Source organism: Episyrphus balteatus, chromosome 3, assembly GCF_945859705.1.
Source record: "Episyrphus balteatus chromosome 3, idEpiBalt1.1, whole genome shotgun sequence".
In the NCBI taxonomy this organism is placed as follows: domain Eukaryota; kingdom Metazoa; phylum Arthropoda; class Insecta; order Diptera; family Syrphidae; genus Episyrphus; species Episyrphus balteatus.
In genome coordinates, this window is record NC_079136.1 from 68,997,129 (window position 1) to 69,017,519 (window position 20,391).

The following is a 20,391-nucleotide window of genomic DNA, read 5'->3' on the forward strand; positions in this document are numbered from 1 at the left end:
TAGCAAACAAATCAAAAATTTGAAAGTTTCAACAAAAAAGAAGAGAAGAAAAGCTGGTGACACCTCAAAGCCGATTTTAATGTATAGAATGTGGGTTTGGTCCAATGATATAGAGACATTGTACATGAGTTTGCAAAAAAATAAACAGTTACATTTGAAAAAAATAAATACATATTACCTCGATTAAAAATTAAAGATTACTATTTTTTGCCAACCAAATCTTCTTCAATGTCAAATCAACATGATTTTTCCCACGCTGTGTGCCGCTATTGTGATAGTGAAGATTATAATGTTTTAGCTTAATTTTTTTGTTTTTTTTTTGGGGGTGTTGGTTCCTCAAATAAAATACATGTGTATTTTATATTAATGTTTTACTGCGTGAAATGATCAATTAATTATAATAATTCATTATATTTTCTAAAGGCCAATAGCGGAAGTACAGGTGCAAAGTGTGTTTTATAAATTGATTTACCATGAAATGGGCGTTTATTGACCGCAAAATTTTTAATTATTTTAGGTATATTTATTATTATTTCATTGATAAGGCAATAATTGTGAAGATTTTATTGCATATGAAAGGAAGGTAGAGGATATCTTACTTAGGTAGTAAGCCAGTCATTAAGGGCATTTTTAATTGCTAAAAATTGCACTACACTGATTTTTGTTGGGTTAGATACAGATATTAGAAAACCGCACTTAAAACTTCGAAGACCTGAGCTGATTACATGGTGCGTGAAATCTTAGAACAGTTTGGTGTTTTTTTGTTTTCAATTTTTACTTTGATAGTTGTAAAAGGTGTAAAAGGTACATGCTATCTAAAAATTCAGCAGTTGATAGTTAATGAAGGCAAGATTTGAAATAATTTAATTGCAAAATTGAAGTTCTGTCTTAAGTCAAAGCACTTCTTAAATATTTGTTGGTTGATTTTATCTGTCCATAGAATGAATCTTTTAGTTAACTTTAAATTGTTCGTATGTTTATTTGCAGTTTGGTTGTTGTTTTCCTTTTATTCCATTTAAATCTTTTAACAACAACAGCAACTTGAAAGTTCTACCTCTAAGTCAAGCTAGAGTTACAGCTGTTTCACGGATGCCAATCTGATCATCAGACTCCTTTATTCAATTTATTTGTGGTTCTTAGTCTAGTAGTTTTTCAATTTATTCAAAAACCTTTTTCCGTCACACTTGAGAATTGAATTAGACCAAGGGAGTTCAGAGGTTTTTGTACACTAAGTAGTACGTACCTCACCCACATGAGAACTGGGTGAAGCAAATCAATAAAAAATTTAAAAAGCACATGATTGAAAAATTTCCAAGAGTTTACAAAAATTGTATTTCAAAAGAATCGGTGCAGTAGTTTTGAAGTTTTGAGGGGCACCGACTTTCAAATTTTGGCACAATATTCTTGAGATACACTCCGCTTCAACTGAATAAGCACACAAATTTTCAAAGGTATTTTGTCCATTTTTTCCTAAGATTGAGCTTTCATGTAACATTTGATGATGTTTACAGTTAGCTTGCGATGTTGAGAAACCAAATCAGAAAGAATAATTCTCAAAGTACCGCTATTTTTTTTTCGTGTTCTCTTACAAAGCGTCCCATATGGAAAAATGCAGTTTTTTTTTTAATCAACTGAATAGACACACGGTCTTTTAATTTCAATATCTTCGTTGTTTATGAGAGTTTTAAGGTGTTTGGCATACTAAATCAAAGGTTGAAATGTTCTCAGTGAGATTTTGTCATTTAATTAAAATTAAAAAAAAGTAGTAGATTAAAAGCTTTGAATACTGTCGACAGAGCTAAAATTAATTTGTTAACGGAACAAGTACTGACCGGGTCTGCTATAGCTACCAAAATTGATCCTAGTTTTAGTGTGTTGCCTATTCGTACCTCAAAAATAAAAGTTCGTACAGGAAAAATATGAATTAAGGTAAAAAACGGCAAAAATAACAGTTAATCGACGAGAAATTTTGAGATCTGCCTCCAATTCATTTGACTCTGGGGCAAAAATCAAACAAAAAGCTGGTGTTTCTGCAAGTGTTTCAACACTCCGCAGAGTAATTAACAGCACGGATCATTTTAAACCATTAAAAGTCCAAAAGAAACCAACTTTAAACAAGCAACAAAAAGGTATTCGTTTAGAATTTTCTAGACTCCATATGAGCTGGAAAAATGAGTGACGCAAAGTGGTTTTTTTCATTTGAAAAAGGTCAATTTTGATGGCCCCGATGACTTCAATTATGAATCCATCAAAATTGAACTTTTTCAAACTATGATAGGTATGAGTAATGATAAAAAAATGTCCATAACATTGCAGCATTTTATACAAAGTTACAAAAAAACCGAAAAAACAATTTTCTAAATTTCATCTCTAAAACTTAATTTCTCAAAAACTATTTAATGAAACAACTTGAAATACAAAACAAAATTAAGGATAAATTTATAAGCTTTGAGAAAAATTATAACTGAGGATTTTACGTGTTTTTTTTAATTTTTAATAATTTTTTTTCTCCCGGATTGTCGGCAGGTAATTAGGCAAGCACTTAAGTGGGCTTTACTGTAGGAATATAGAAATGAAAATTTTTCCTTCCAAATAACTTTTTAGTCACAAAAAGTTTAATGTTAAAAATGTTAAAAATGTGCCCAAATATTTTTGGCCAGGTTTTAGACCAAAATACCGCCGCGCCGCAGCCATCTTGGAAAAGAGGTTTGTATGTTTGTTTATGTTTTTACTTGATAGCTCTGTTTTTATTAATTTCAAAAATAACTAAGGACAGTTTTATCAATTTTTATATATTTCCAATATATTTTAAAATGTCAGAAGCCAAATTGATGTTTTCTTTAAAGTAGGTAAAGCAGTTTTGCAAACAAAATTTATAAGAAAACTTTATCCAACCCATGAACGGAACATTTTTTTCCTGCGAGTACCTACACTTCTCTCTTTCCCTTTCTCTCTTCTGTAACATCATTATTTATTGAGATTTTGCATAGGTACCTAATTGTTTAGACTTAAAGCTTGGAAAAAAAGCAACAGATAAATTTTGTTTTTTAGACAACGATAGGAGTCTAGGAGAGATTTATAGATACTCTTTTAAATTAATAGCTTTTTCACAATCCTTTGGCTCCAAAGTAAAATTAATTGAAAATTCCTTTCTTTTTTTTTTAAATCTTTTCTCTACTTTTAGTCTTTGAACTAATTCATATTTAAATAACATAACCTTCCCTAGAAAATTATAGTATTTTGAAGTTGTTAAAAGTTGATGTATGGCGTATGAGTGTTTTTTTTTTTTATATGAAAAAAGAAGAAAATTTTCGACTAACAATTTTACTTCTATAAAGCCTTACAGAAACTAATGTATAATTGGTTATGTATAATTTAAGCAAAATTGAGCTGTTACTCTCATACTTTGAAGATCTTACTTTATTTTTGTTTTCGTAAAGTGAAATTTTTATAAAAAAAACATACGAAGACATATCAAATCATCATTAATCAAATGTTTTCAAATCCAAATTTTGAATTTGTTTTGAGAAATTTATAGAAATTGAAGAAAATCTTGATCCGAAAAGACTCTATTCGATAAGCGCATATACAATTTGTCCAATTTTAACATTTGTAGATTAAAAGCCAACGAATGCGCTCCTTGGTTGCTAATGTATATTTCTTCTTGAATCACCCTTTAAAGACAATTAAAAATAGTTTCTTCAATCTTAATGCAAGAGTTATTAATGTTAAAGCCGTTTTCGAATTGTAATTTTTTTTTCTTTTCATTAAATTCGAGTATTATGAGTACAGTCATAATATATGTTTGAAGGAAGGTAAGAAAAAAAAATAACTCCAACACATAATAACCTACGCATCATGTGGCTCCGTACCGGATCCCCATCGTTCAAATAAGAGCACCCGTCAAAAAAAAATAATAGTTAGCCTTATCGCGATTTCCAGCAGTGCACCAAACTTGATAAATAAAAAAGAAAGAAAAAAAAAACGAACAACATTCGTATATACTTTGCATCCGACACACAAAACCGAATAAACTTATTCTCAATTGAACATGGTACTTATAAGATACTGGTTCTCTATGTATTTCTATAGACTTTAAGTTTGGTACAGTCATATAGATTTTTCTGGGGGCTTCGGCGAGCCCCTTTTAAATTGCACACGACATTTTATTTACATTATCTGCGTCTGTTTTTCCTTATTGGTCAGAGTCAAAGACAAGCATTTGCATGTGACATCTTTTAGAAGAAATTAATCGGAAAATAGCACAAGAGCTCGCTTATATTCTCTGTTTAGATAGAAAGAATATGAGATGAAACTCAAACCTGTGAGCTAGAGTCTCTGGTGATGTTTCAGCCCGAGTCGAACGGGGACGGGGACCCCTCTGATGTTTTTTTTTTTTTTTTGTAGGTTCCGAGAATAGGCATAGTTTAAGCTATGTAAATTTTATAGATGAGTTAATATATCGCTGCGGCTTGAGTATTTCAATTATGGGCACATTGCGGTGTATAATATGGTGGAATGTGAAATTCAAACAATTTTCTTTTTTTTTCACTTTGTTTGAGAGAGAATAAGAATTATTGTCGAGGTTAAGAAATATTATGCGGTAGCAATAAACTCATAGAATTTTATAAAATCAAAGTAAAATTATTGGAATTTTAATTTAACAAAAAAACAATTCAAGCTGCAAATGTTTCTTAATACGAGAATTTATTTAAATGAATAATGAATCATAATCTCAAGGGATTCCCTCCACATCTGTATTTCTTTTTACGAAGACTCCATCTACGTTGATCTCGAACAGTAATAAATACACAAAGTTTTATTTCCAACTTCGTCATTTCAATAATAAATTCCCGCACTTAAAAATTCCTGGGAGAAAGCTAAAATCATATCTCCAATCATAAATCTGACCAAGAAATATTAATACAAATTTGTATTTGCTGCTGACATCATTTAGATACAAAATAATTATTATGATCATTTCTTTTTATTAATCACCATGAAAATATCAGTCTAAAATAATAATAATAAAGCTATATCTTGGCTTTTAAATTACAGCTTAATCTCAATTTGAATTCATAGACAGAAATTTATTAAAATATTATCATAATTAAGTAGAAAATAATGCAAACATTTTGTATAACCTATTTAAGGTTTTTTGACAAAATTTAGGGTGACGCATAAATATTAAAAGTTGTTGCTTGAAAATGCATGAATTAATTAAACTTCTTAGTTTAGTGTTATTCTTTCTAATTTTATGTATAATATTCATACACGTTGGACGATCATTTAAGTTTGCTCTATAATCAGCAAGTATATGCTGAGCATAACGACACAATTTGATTGATCTTACTGCCGCATTTCTCGCTTTTACACCCACACATTACAACCAGTAATTCTATAATCAATTCAAATTTGTGTGTTAAATCTTTTATCTATAACTTATTCTAACAATTTCAAGATACTGATGTATTAATTTCAAAAGCGGTCTAATTAAATTCAATATCTTAAAACTTCAAATTTAATACCTCTTTCTGAAACACCCTTTGCGATAAAACTAATTTATGACAATTTTTTCGAGAACTAAATTTGTTTAAAATTTGTTGGTGTTTTATTTTAATGGTAATTAGTACTAAGAATATTTATTTATGATTATGGTTCTAAAATGGATCAAATACCAGAAGTGTGACCATACTATTACTTTTTGACAAAACATAATTAAGTTGAATAAAATATTGTTTTTTTTTTTTAATTTTTGAAATTTAAATGAATCAAAGTAAAAGGTGGGAATTAAAATGCAAAATATTTTTAGAATTATGAAAAATGCATTTAAAATTTACGTGTTTTAAAGTCTAGAAATAAAATGATTTTCATATAAAATTCAATGGTTTCTTTTAAATAGAAAGTTTTAAGAAAACAAGGAGATTTGTCCATTGATTTCAAGTCGGAAGTCTTCTTGGGGAAAAAATATACTGAAATCCCTTTGTTTTAAGCAATTCTTTTTTCTCCGTGTAGACTCCTGTGCTATTGATTTTCATATTTTTTTTTTTTTGTTTTTAATAGGATGTAAGCTCAGAAGCGATCTCACCCGATAGATCAGATAGACAGATGAGGATAAAATCAGTTATAAGGACTGAGTTAAAAAATATATGCGCATGAACTTATCGATGCTTTGGATTGTTACTAATAACACTGTGTTACAAAATACAAAATCATGTTAATTACTTTGGAAGTGACCTACCAGAGGTTGTATGTATTAGGTACTGAGTACATCAAATTTCATCACTTCAAATTTTTCATAGATCCTCAAAATTTCAAGTTATCGTCAAAAAACCGTTTTTCATTGTTTTCAGATTTCAGCGATTTTTTACTCAGTCATTTTTCGGTAAATTTAATGATTTTTTCTACAGTTCTAAGCAGAAGAGTACTTGTTCTTTCCGAAAATATTTTTTTATTAGACTCAAGCACCGAATTGGGTGTAGATTTTATGGGCTGAATCCAAAGTACAACCTTTTTTCCGCGTTTTTTAGATTTCGGAGACTGTTTCAAGCTACATTTTCTATTTATGATGAATCAAATAAGCTTTTTATCATCAAAATCAGATATTAATTGTAGAAGTTATGATTTTTTTAATCAAAAAAGAAATTTAAATTTATTGGGACAATCGAAAGAATGCAAAACTTATTTCTCTGTTCATACTAATAATAGAAAATTTGTTATGATCTTAATTTTTAGAAAAAGTGTTATTCTTTGTAACTAAACGTTTGAAAAATTTTGATATCGTTTTTGGTTGCTCGGATATAAACTTTTAAATACTGTTCATTTTTTCTTCGCCATGATAACACAGGCCCACAAAAATAATAACATAATTTTATAAAAATTAAAAAAAATGTAAGTATTAAAAGTTATCTTTAAAAACGGCAAATAATTGGTTTTAACGAAGTATTTCCTTTGATTTTTTGCTTAAAAATGAGCTTTTAGGTTTTTTTTGTCTTTGAAAATTGTTGGAACTTTTTGTTAAAAATATATTATTTTTTTATATAAAAATTAAAAAAAAAAAATCAGAAAATGTTGGTACCTATGTTGTTCTAAAAAAATAATTACGTCTTCATAATTTAAACCAAATATCATAATTTGAAACACTTTTATGCCCTTTTTCAAAAAACATACATATTTCATTAAGTGTACAGTTTAAGCTAAATAAGATGTTCAACTAAAATCGGGTAGGTACACTGAACCAAATCCTTACGTAAATACAACGAAAAAATTCGTTGAGCCAACGAAAATTTAATTAATTTTCAGCCGATGAAAAATTTAATTGGCTCAACGAAATGGCTTTCATACGTTAATGAAGAACTTCATCAATCAACGAAAACTTTAGTATTTTAATGAAATTTTTCATAAAAATTTTTGATCGAGAGTTCATGAATTTTTACATCACTTTACGAAATTTTTCATCGATTAACGTAAAATTTAATTAACCACGGTGATATTTTTCGTTAGTCAATGTATTTTTTGATTAATTTATGAAAGAACTTTCGTTAGCTAACGAATTTTTTCGTAAATTTAATAAACATTTTAATTAAATTACGAAAAAATATTTGTTAGCTAACGAAACTTTTCGTTGTATTAATTGTATTTTTTAATTGGACTTGTTAAATTATTAATTTAATATAGTCCAAACCAAAAATTGGCGTTTCGACCCGGTGGAGCTCACTTAAGTCAACTGATGAGTCCGACTTATCGTGAGACACCTTGTCAATACGCAAATATTTTTTATATTCAGCTCAACTTACATAGATTTTTAAACAAAAACCTAATGTGAGCTAAATAAAGCAAGATTCAATTTTTAATCATTAAAACAGAAATGCACCCAAGTCTACGTTTTTTTTTTGTAAGGCAACGATTTTTTTCGTTAACTGATGTATTTTTTCATAAGCCAATGTAATATTTCATTAGTATATGAAGAATTTTCATAGGTAAGCTTATGAAGATTTTCGTTAGTTAATGTTGAATTTCATAAGGTAATGAATTTTTTCGTTACTTAATTAAAACTTTAATAAAGTAAGGAAAAAATTCTTATTTTTATTCTTTAAAATGAGTATGAAATTTTTCGTTAATTGATGAATCTTTTCATTGAATTGGATTTTTTGGCACTAAAAAGGGAGAAAAAGTGTATGAAACGTTTTCATTAATTGATGAAGGTTTTCATATTACGAAAAATTACATATTTTCGTTGAGCCAACGAAAGTTTCGTTGGGCCAACGAAAATGTAGTGTATGAAACGATTTTCGTAATTTTACGAAATTTATTATTTTCAGTGTATATTGAAATAATTTATTTTTACACAGGAAATGCCTCAACTCAGCCAATCTAATTTTTGATCAGTATGAAAAAAGATCTTTAAAAAATAGCAATCCATCTATTCCAATTTTATATGGTTTACCAAAACTTCATAAGGAAGGAGTACCTATGCGCCCTGTTTCATCTTCATTCAATGCTCCTTCACAGATGTTGGGAAAAAAATTAAGTCAACTTTTGCCCCAAATTTTAAACTTCATCCCTAAATATTGAATTAAAAATTCGTTCGATTTAATTAATAAAATAAAAGGCCTAGCTTTGCCTTCGAATGCCAAATTGGTTTCATTTGATGTTAAAAATTTATTTCCATCGGTGCCATCTAACAATCTAAAAATGTTACTTTCTGACTTAATTAATGTATCCATTGATGATAAAATTAAACGTCTTCAACTAAATCAACTAATATCTACTTGTTTAGACCAAAACTATTTTCACTTCAACGGCAAAAACTACAGACAACTATCAGGTTTAGCGATGGGATCATCATTTTCGCCATTTGGAGCTGAATTATATATGGATAATTTTGAAAAGACATTGTTTTCGACAGTAAACAATCATTTAAAATATATATTCTTTTGGACTCGCTACGTAGATGACATCTTTTGTGTTTGGACGGGCACAGAACGCAATTTGAATGTTTTTCTAACTGATGTACTCAACAAAGTTGATAATAATATTCAGTTTACGCTTGAATTCGGAGGGAAATCCTTAAATTTCCTAGATTTAAATATATCTTTGGTAATTAATTCGCTTCAATTTGATATATACAGAAAGGCTACATACACCGATATCATAATACCAAAAAGTTCTACTCACCCTTGGTCTATAAAAATGTCGGCATACCATTCACTACTTGACCGACTACTTCGTGTTCCATTGAGTCCTGCCAACTTCAAAAAAGAACTGAGAACCATCATACAGATCGGCAACAATAACGGTTATGATAAGAAAATAATCTACAACTTGCTCCGGCAAAAATCAAAAAAATTTGCTTTAAGATCAATTTTTCCGACGATCGACGAGAAAGATCCAGTTGAATGGCGAAAAATCCCTTACATAAAAGGCATTTCCGAGTTTCTCATTGAACCTCTCAAGAAAGCTAACATAAGACCAGCTTTCTTTAATGATTCAACTTTAAAAAATGTTATTTGCAACAACAAAATATTTCCTAAAGCCAATCAACTGAAGAAGAGCGGTATATGCAAAATAACGTGCAGTGATTGTGACGAAGTTTACATTGGAAAAACCGCGAGAAATTTGGAAAAAAGGTTCAACGAACATGTAAGAGCAGTTTCTTATTCGGATCCTTCTTCTGGCCTGTCGCAGCATCTCCGTTGTTCTGGTCATTCGTGTTCAATTGAAAACATTGAACTTCTTCACAACCTAAGTTCCGGAAGGGTTTTAGATAAATTTGAAATTTTTGAAATAAATAAACTCAAATTACAGGGACAAAAACTCCTTAATAATCAAATTGATTTAACTAATTATAGTCCACTTTTAAATATAAAATTATAAGCTTTAAACATTTCTCTAGTCATCACTGTTTGTTTGTTAACTCTTATTATGTATTTAACCTTTGTAACTCTTTTTTTTATATGTAAACGTATAAGTAATGTCAGTTCCTGATGATGTCTTCATAAGACGAAACGCGTCGACTCATTTTTATTAATAAAATTTATCAACATCATTGTGAATCTTTAAAATAACAAGTGTTTTATTATTCTTTTATAATCTTAAATCTGTTTTAACTTGTAGATTTCCAGAAACTGGAGTTCTTTTTCTCATACTCCTCAATATTTAATTAATTAATAATAAATTACACCGTTTCTTTGTCCAAACGACATATTTGGTTAAAGTCGTTATAGTTCAACTCAAATGGATTAAAACTTGTTTTATAAATTATTATTTTACATTGTGATTGTGGCATATTTTCAATTAATGTTCCAAAATCATCTATTATATCAAAATCTTTTTGAATTGCAATAGGTACCTACCCATCGACATGTTACTTGAAGAGAACTAAATTGATTTAAAGCATGGGGAAAAATAATACTCCAATTTCTATTTATGTTTTTTTTTTTAACTTGACACTCCAGTGTACATTTGCTTGTAAAATACCTTAAACCCTGCTCAAAAACCCTTTAATAATTTTTAAGAGCATCAAAAACGCCATCTATTACTCCAAAGTAAAAAAAAAAAACGATCAAATAATCTCCAATAAATCAAATATCATTAAAATTTGAATTGTACCTAAAATACACTAACCAAAAGTTTTTAAACATCAAATACTTCTAAATTCATTCAAAATACCTACCTTCTCTTGAAAAACAACAATAATATCAAAACTACAATACCTACATTATACAAATGAGAAATATATGTAGTGTCTGCCCTTAAACTTGAAATTAAAGTTAATACTCAATATTTTTAACTACCCCACTGTTTCCACATCAATGAAGGTCAATTACCTTACATTTATCACCAAAACATTATGTGTTAATATCCTTTGTCAAAATCATGAACACAAAAAGAAATAAAATCTCCATTATATTACACAAGCCCTTGAACTTCTCTCTTAATTTCATTTAACATCATTCCTAACCTACCAACTAAAAATGAAATCCATGTACTTACTAAAAACACTATACCTACTAACTAACTACCCGAATACAAAGAAAAATATTAAACAAAAAAAAAAAAAACAACTTTAACAACTATACACTATAACAATGCAACACTATATATCCCAATCCGCACCAACTTATGCCCAATTGCCTCGAACAAAAGCATCCTTTTTTAAGTACACAAAATATCCGCACAATTAACTTTCAAATGCTGCTACCGCACTTCTTTCCATACACCTTGCGCGCACTCTGCAACCCAAACAGCAAGTAAATTCATTTACAAAAAAAAAAAAAAATAATATTATTCAACCTCCACTAGCAGAGAGGTTCAGTTCAGGTACATCAGACAAGATTCTATATCGTCGTAACAACAACAATACGACGAAACAATGCCGGTATCTGTGATACATCATCAGCCACCACCAAACCCAACAACCAACCACCACCACTAGCGACTACTAGCACCACCATCATCATCATCATCACCGGTCACATCTTTTTCTATCACTGGAAACAGCAACCCTGTTTAAGTTCGTTGATGCTGTGCTGCATGCACTCGTACTTGGTCCATGTACCTCATCCAATGCCATCCAAACCAAGCTAACACATCTTCAGTCTTCACCTCTAAAATATTCAAATTCCACCGACGACCATTGCCATGGTAACACCACGAGATTTTAGTTTGATCTCGTCTCACATTGTTCCATTCAAACTTGAATACCAAACTTGTTTGAGATACAACCACAACTTTCCAACAAATTTGATACAACATCAAACAGTCAAACCATCAAACCCAATCGAACTTCTCTTCTTTACTTTTTTTTGTGAGAAATTCTCCCGGTAAAAGCATCCATGAGATATCTACTCTTCTGCACCGTCTATAACCTAACCATAGAACATCCATTGCGGCTCGGCTTGTATAGAACCCATCCAGAGAAGCACCAGCAGAAGCAGAAGTTTATGTTGTATAGAACCAAAACCATCTACCAAATCATCCACACAATCCATCTATCCAATCCATCCGCCGCTGCCGCTGCTGCCGATGCCGATGCCAAACGCCATAGCCAACAGCCAACAGCCAAAGCCGATCCGGTGTATACTCTGTGCGGTGCGGTGGTCAAAGTGTGTTCTTTTTCTCGCCTCCCCACTTTTTTTCTTTCTTTCTGAATTAGTAGCTTTTCTCCACTCTTGCCTCGCAGAGGCTATATAAATAAGCGTACAGAAGTTATTACTCCGAGTCTCTTTGAACTAAATGAAGCGGTTGTATCTTCGTCGTCATTTTTCTATATCTTCGCTTAATAAAAAAAATATATATATATAAATTAAATAAATTTATATAGAAAATTACAATTATTCTTTATTTCCCCTTCAAAACAATTTATTATAATTTTGTTCGATAAAAAATTCGGCACATATTTAACACAACTAAATCAAATGGATATTTAAAAAATCACAAGGATATAACAAGGATATAAAAAAAATATTACAACAATTTATTGTGAACAACAAAAATTAATTATTAACAATTTTATTGTGCAGTGAGAATTTATGAATTGTTTAAAATAAAAAATAAGTGGACGAATAATTGTGTTTATAAAAAAAAAATCCAAAGGATAACAAGAAAAAAAGCCGGGATTTTATACATTTTGTGGAAACAATTTTTTTGGATTTAAAAAATTAAAAATAACCACTATTTGTTTAAGTGGTAGAATAATTGTGAAAGGTGAGTGTTTTTTTTTTTTTTTTTTTTTTCTTTACTAAATCGGCAAAAAATAATTTATGGTGAAGCATCCTTCGAATAAAAGGACTCAGATTTAAATTAACTATTTATCTAGAAAAAGGGGTGATTTGGGTGATACAACAATCCTTAAAAGAATTTTTAGTGGTGAATTTATGTGAAGATATGTCCTTTGCAAAGATTGCAGACATTAAAAACAATATTTTAACGTTCATTTTGGTGCAACTATTCCACAGACAAAGCACACCTTGGCGCAAAGAAGAAAAGGATTTGTTTTTGAAAATAATTGATATATTTAATAGTTTTCCCCTAAAAAGTATGCAGAATATCCTTTAAATAATTTTTAATAAATAATTTCTGAGTTTTTAAATTCATTTTGTGATTTTGGCAATTTTGTCAGAATACACTGTGAATTATAAAAGAATTTAAAAAAAATAATTTGCTCTTTACAATATTCAAAAATTCCTTAAATATTTTTAGATAAATAAATCTTCGAGTATAATGATTTTGATTTCAATGTATTAATAGACTGTGAACTATAAGCAAATTAAAGAAAAAAATATTTCACTCCATGCAAATAGGAAAATAAGCTTTAAATATTTTTTAAATAAAAATTTAGGGTATTTTGATTTTTTTTTAAATTGTAATAGGTAGTACACTGTGAATTAAAAAAGCATTGACTGTTTAAGATTATGCAAAAATATCATTTAGACAAAAAATTCGATAAATAATAATATATTTTATTTTTCTACGAACATTTTCAAAGCGATTTTAGTGTCAAGAATTGAGGAGAATTTAAAAAATAGTTTGAACTCCTTAAATTATGCAAAATTATTCTTTAAATTATGCTTAAAAGCTTTAAGGCAAATTTTTTAAATTAAAAAATTGTTGACTTATGACCTTATTTCTTTAAGAAGTCTTCAGTTTTTGTTAAAGATATTCACGAGGTTTAAAGAAAGAGTACCTAATACTAAACTAAATAAACATTTAAACTCCTTAAAGTATGCAAAATAGGAATTTAAAAAATTAATACACAATCATCAATTTCTTTAAATTTTTTGCGTGTGTACATGTCTAGCCGGCACAAAACTTTCAAGGATATCAAAGGAATTTAAAGTTGAAATTCCATTTATACGTACATATATAAAATATTTTCTACAACCTCTTAAAAGTATGCAATAGAAATAGACACATCTTTAAATAAATAAATAAAATAACATCGAAATGATTGGAATTCTATTTGTGAATTTAAAAGATACTTAAAATAAAAAAAAAATAAAAATATCCTCAATGAAAATAAACTTTATCACTATTTTTCTTTCCTACCGGCATCAAATATTCATGCATTGTTGTAGGTACAGTAGCGAGCAAAAAAAATGCAAACGAAAAAGTTTTAAAGAGTTTTGAACAAGAACTAAGTTACCAAATTTGGCATATTGAAACTGTTTTATTTTCATTAAACAGAGTCAATTTGTTCAATATTTTACCCCAAAAACATTATTTGGTCAAAAGTCTACCTTAGTATGCGTTTTTAGACGAGCAAAAAAATGCAAATGTTTTTATTGTTTGCATTTTTTTTGCTCGCTACTGTATATCTTCTTCTATCTTCTCTCCTATAAAGAAGATTGTCATAGTATAAAAAATAAAAAAAAGAAGAAGGAAAGGTCGTCTCTTTTATAGTGAAATGATAGCAAGTATAACAGGACAGCAAAATACAATTATTATGTGTGTATATAGATATAAAGGTACTTACGTTTTCATTCAAAAAAAAGGATATATTTTCAGAGTAGAGCTTCTCTATACACACGATTAGTATAGAAAGATATGAGGGGGAGTTATAAGCCCACAACGTATAGAGATAAAGTACATATAGAATTTAACTACCTTTCGTTGGCATCAAGAATTAAGAGTCTTTCCTCACAACACACAGCAGCAGCATCATTATATTGGTCGTCTCGAGGTCTTTTTTTTATGTAGTGTTTGTGGATATATAAGTATTTGAAGGGGAGACTCGACATAAGGAAAAGGATATTTCTATTTCCTTGTAAGAAAATAAAAAAAAAAAAAAAATAGGAAGCTTTATTTTAAAGAATTTTTTTTTATTTTTTGGTTTTTTATTTTTTATTTCAACAAAAAATGAAACTGTCCTCTAAATTAATTGAGACATACTCTTTTTGTATATTGCGGGTGACTGGGATAATGGCTGTCCTCGCAGTACCACACACTAAAAATTCCATGCGATTTTTTTTTTTTTTGACATTTTTCGTCGTCTGTCTTTCTGTCTGGCGCGGGTAGTTTCATACACACAAACACACTCAAATAAAAACACACACAAAAAACTGTGATCAATAAATTTTTCCAGACTCCCAAAAAATAAAACCAAAAAATAAACTCAAAACGAAATTCCCGAAAAACCTTCCATATCCACATTTACTCGTCGTCGTATAGTGTTATATCAAAGGGAAGAATTATTTTTTTTTTTTTTGTTTTTGTTGTTGGTGGTTTTATTCGTTTTGCCAATTTATATGTAAGTAAGTGCGCTTTCATATAAATCACCACATATGAAACACTCTTTTTTTTCTGCTCGCCCTCTCGGCTGCTGGGATCTCTCCACCCCCGCCCTCCACACAAAAACCACCCCCGCACTTGTTAGGTGGTTAAAGGGAAAGCAGCAAAAAAAAAAAACATACAAAACTTAAATTTTTTTTTGGGAATAGGTAAACCACATATGGACTGTGATAGAGTTTTGTGACTGAGTGCCAATATTTTGCATTCGGAACAAATGGTGCTATTTGCTACTGCTGCTGCTCCACTCTTGAAATGCAGATATTTTTTCTGATAAATGATTTATACAAAAAAAAAATGACAAAAAAAAAAGTGTACAGATATACAAATGGGACTTGTCAAAAAATTTGTTATGTCTGGTTTTATTTAAATGTTATGTTGTGCAATTGCATAAATATGAGATTATTAATGATATATAGATAGTGATTTTAAATTTTGATTGATATACACTGAACTTATTGAAAAGATGTGGCAGTTTATGGTCCTTTAAATAGAATTATAAATGCTTATTTTTTTTTAATTTTGAAAACTGACGTGTTAGGTACTTGTCAACAAGTAGTCGTATTGGCATACAATTCATTAAAAGATTGGGAATTTAAAAAAATATGGCGCCCAACCCGGGACTCTTTGACCAAAATTTGGTTGGTTAAAGTTGTAATACAAGTTAAAGTTAGGGTAGATCATTCGGTGACTTAAATCTACTGTCTGCTCCATGTAAGTATCATCCAAACGAGCTATTTGTGTAAAGAACTTTGAGGAACTATTATTCGTAATAAATAAAGTCACTGCTGAATTTATTCATTTCTTTCGAAAATCATAACTTTTGGATCTGCTTAAGTTTTCCACCAAGTTCAATACTCAAAAAAAGCTGAGTAGACATGAACAACCCTGCATTATTCCTAAATGTTTTGTAAATTATAAGTTATAATTTTCCCAAATCAAAATGAGTTTACTTAAAGCCGTTCTATTGTGCAATTTTCTTTTAATTTAATAGAAACAACTAGATTGCGTCTTTAAAAGCTTTATTAAATCATTTGACAAGCAAGCTCTCGCATCAAATTTTACTTAGTAAATTATGGATACGATTAAGTACATTACTTGGCTTCAATCTTATTTATTGAATAGATCCTACTCAAACTATTTCTTTGAAAATTCTAGAATACCACAGGGGAGCCATTTAGACCCTTTATTTTTTATTTTATTTATAAATTTGTAAACAAAAGCCATGTTCTTCAACAAAACACCCAACCAACTTAAGTCCTCCAAACATGTCTCACAAAACTATTTTCATAAGCTACTCGTGTACACTTAAAAAAAAACTTACAAGTTACTTACTAAATTATAAAAAAAAAAAACACCTCGCTTCGATTCAATCGAAGTACGGATTTTACGTCTTAAGCTGACTCATTTTTTTTTTCACCAGATAACGGTGATACAGAAACTAAACAAATGTTGTTTTAATTTAATTCAAGATTTTTCTAAAAAAAAAAAAAGCTGCATATTTATTTTCATAATATGAATAAACTAAATAATCGGATTCAAGAAAATATTGTACCTGTCTATATTGTGTATTTTTTATATATGAATATATTATAATTGATGATTTTTTGTGGTCAATAACCTACCTACATATACCAACACACATATTACTGGATATGAAATAACATTTATATCAAGCTTTTGAATTATTAATAATAATAAAAAAAACTTTATTGAATTAATATTTGATATACAGCATGTGTGTGCTTTACATACCTATGTATATAACTTACTTCGATAGAAAAAAGGTTAACAACAATTACATTAAATTTATGGAATGTGGATGTGTTTTCAAAATTTGCATTTGGATGTAGAATTGTAGAGTAGAGTATATGGCATGGCAGTTTGTTTGGTACGTGACTGCAAATTGTTTTAAAATTTTACTGAAATTACTTTGGGGAATTACTTTATTGCCTTGCAATAATGTGTATTACCTACCTTTAAAATTCCCAAAATACTCTTATGATGACTCTTGAGGTGAAATACCTATATTATGAGTAGGATAATATTGTTAATATTTACAACACATTAATAGTGAATAACCTAGTGAATAATTTAAATGATGACTTTAATATGATTAGGTTAGGTTGATATTCAACAGAATTGTACTAGTTTTTGAAATGCAAAATGGGGGTCAAAAAGAATTTCCCAATTCATGGTGACAAACAGGGCTGCCAGAAATCATGATTTAGCATGATTTTCATGTTTTTTGAACTAAAATGATGTTTTAATGTTTTCGTGCCCAAAATCATGTTTTTTTTTTTAATCCAAGAGAAAAATCTTTATAATCTTTTTGTAAGCCCACAATCTTTTTCACCAGATGAACTGTTATTTTTAATGGGGGTTATCATGAATAAAAATTTCCCTCGAAATGTTTCCCATGTTTTAAATATGGGATCGAAAATGATCATTAAAAGTTTCCCTCGGAATTTATTGGTATCGGCAATCAATTTTCCAGGGGAATGTAGACATCATTTCTTACGATTTTTTGCTAACTGAAAATAAATTCCGAGGGAGATTCAGGATCGCACAAAAAATTCCGAGGGAAACAAAATTCCCCTCGAGATTCACGATAGGGCCCAATAAGTCATTCAATACCTACATGAAGTATGTATATATGAAATTAACCTTAAATGAGTACAAATTATAAACTGATTTATGTTTTCAAGTTTTATTCCCGCCACTTTTGTAATTTAAGTTATAATTACAATGGCCACCATTTGAAAAAAAAAGTGGGTAAATTACAAAAGCAAATAATTATTTTTTCCTTCAAAGGGCAATTTTTCCCGAAAAAAACCATTGTATACAGTGATGCCGAAAGTACTCCCATAGGAGTATTGTGCTACTTTCAGCACCTCCGTACTCCCGTACTCCTCCTTTCACATTCGTACTCCTATTTTTTTTAATGACATAAAATATTTTACACTTGTAGCAAAGTGTAGATAATGTCAGCCTAAATAAAATTAATTTACTTTAAATTTAATGCAAATTTGGCAGCACTTTTACCTTCAAAGGAAATTTTTACTATGTGGTTAGCTCTTGAACAGGTTGTGGCAAGAACGCTAGAACAGTGGCCTGCATTATTACATTATTTTTTGGAGAATTCTTTTGAATCTTCTGACGACAATCTAGATCTTGTTCACAAGATTCAAGAAGAACTAAATGATACCACAAAATTGTATTTATTATTTCTATCCTATGTTCTCCAATTGACTAAGCAGCTAAACTTAGAATTTCAATCTCAGTCCGTCCGGATTCATAAATTTTTGCCATACGTAAAAATGTTATATAAAACTATTTTACAAAATTTTATCAAATCGGATGTGTTAAGCGACGAGTTTCTCTCCAATCCGAATTTTTCTGAAATTTATTTAAAAAATATTAACTCTGTATACGTTGGGGTTAAAGCTGAACTTTTTATTAAAACAAACAAAATTGAAATAAATGAAATAATTGAGTTTAAAGGTGTTTCCCGAGAATATTATAAGACCCTGTTTGCTCAAATTTCACAGCGAATCGATTTTGATGACGAAATTCTGAAACATATTCAAGGCATTGACCCTTTAAATTTAGCAGAAAGTGCAACTTCAATAATTTCTTCCATTCCCGACTTGATTAGCGAAAATGAAATTGAAAACCTCGACATGGAATGGCGAACACTACTTAGCCAAACTATGGTTTCGAATTCATTAGAAATAGAAGAATTTTGGTCAGAAATATTAAAAAAAAAAAATGCTCTTAATTAAACACTTTTCCATCTGACAAAGGATTTTGTTACTGCTTTATTAAGTCTTCCGCACAGCAGCGCAGCGGCAGAACGAGTTTTTTCCCAACTCTTTATCATCAAAGATAAAAAACGAATCAGATTTTAAGTAAATACAATAAATGCAATTATGAGTTGCAAGGAATTGTTAAATAGAGTTGATTGCCACAAATGGAATCATTCAAAACAACTTTTAAAAGCGTATAAAAAATAATATTTGTTTTTTTCTTATATCATTTTATACTTATAGGTACCATATAATCAAAATACCTTGATTTTTGCAAAACCACTTCTATTTAATGTATTTAATACATATCTTGTGATTACAATATCTAAGTTCCTAATTTTTATTCTAAAAAAATAATATTACTATAGATTAAGCTATCTACCATAAGTATAAGACAGATATTTTATTACTTTTGTTATTTGAATTAATAATTTATTTATTTATGTTTTGTTTTTATGTTTAACTTAATATATTTTATTAAAAATAAAACTAAAAAAAAGTTTCAAGACAAAATTGGCTGTACTCCTATTTTGTTCAAAATACTCCCCTTTTTTTTCTGCCGTACTACCTTCTAATATTTCTCTCCGGCAACACTGATTGTATATATATTCCTATAGTACTCTCATGAAGTAGAATTTTCTGTTTTGCGTCGCCACAGCTTTGATCGATAGTTTATTTTATATTTGAACCTTATGCAGAAAATTGAAATGCAGATCTACCAAAAGATGTCGCTAAAGTATTTTCTTCGATTGATAGTACTATAGAAATATATATACAATGAAAAAACTATAAACGTTTTGAAGCCAAGATCTAAGAATTCTCCATCATAAAATGAGTTTGATAATTTTCACTTAAAGAATTTTTACAAAAAGTACCCTGTGTAGTTATATCTCTGATACTTTATACTATTTTCTAAAATAAACTCGAAATAATTTGTTTTATTCACCCCTAGTCACGATGTGGTTGTTCATTTTCTTTCAAATTTTGCTTTTTTTTATAAATCATGTTTTTTGAACTGAAATCATGTTTTTTATCATGTTTTTTTTAAATTTCGAAATGGCAGCACTGGTGACAAATAATTTAGATAATACTATCAAAAGTTGCCAATCTTAGTTTAAAATTACACAAAAACTATTGGCTTACTAAAAAGTTATAAAAAGTAGAGTTTTGAGAGGAGTTTTAAAAGAAACATTTATAAACAAAATTTATTCAAGTACCTACATATTATGTACCTATTTGACCTCTGGCGCTCCAGTTTCCTAATTCATCTAAATTTGTGGCTGCATTTTTTCAA

The 20,391-nt window shown here is 29.2% G+C and overlaps 1 protein-coding gene and 1 long non-coding RNA gene across 2 annotated transcripts in view; one reads left to right on the forward strand and one right to left on the reverse strand.

Moving 5' to 3' along the window:
* Positions 1-20,391, reverse strand: part of LOC129916775 (uncharacterized) — a 30,668-nt gene that overhangs the window by 7,607 nt on the left and 2,670 nt on the right. The window lies entirely within an intron of this gene.
* LOC129916773 (microtubule-associated protein futsch) overlaps positions 12,035-20,391 on the forward strand; it is a 79,786-nt gene continuing 71,429 nt past the window's right edge. Inside the window, exon 1 of the mRNA XM_055996909.1 lies at positions 12,035-12,708. The gene's annotated coding sequence lies outside the window, so the exon portion shown is untranslated. The remainder of the gene's footprint in view (positions 12,709-20,391) is intronic.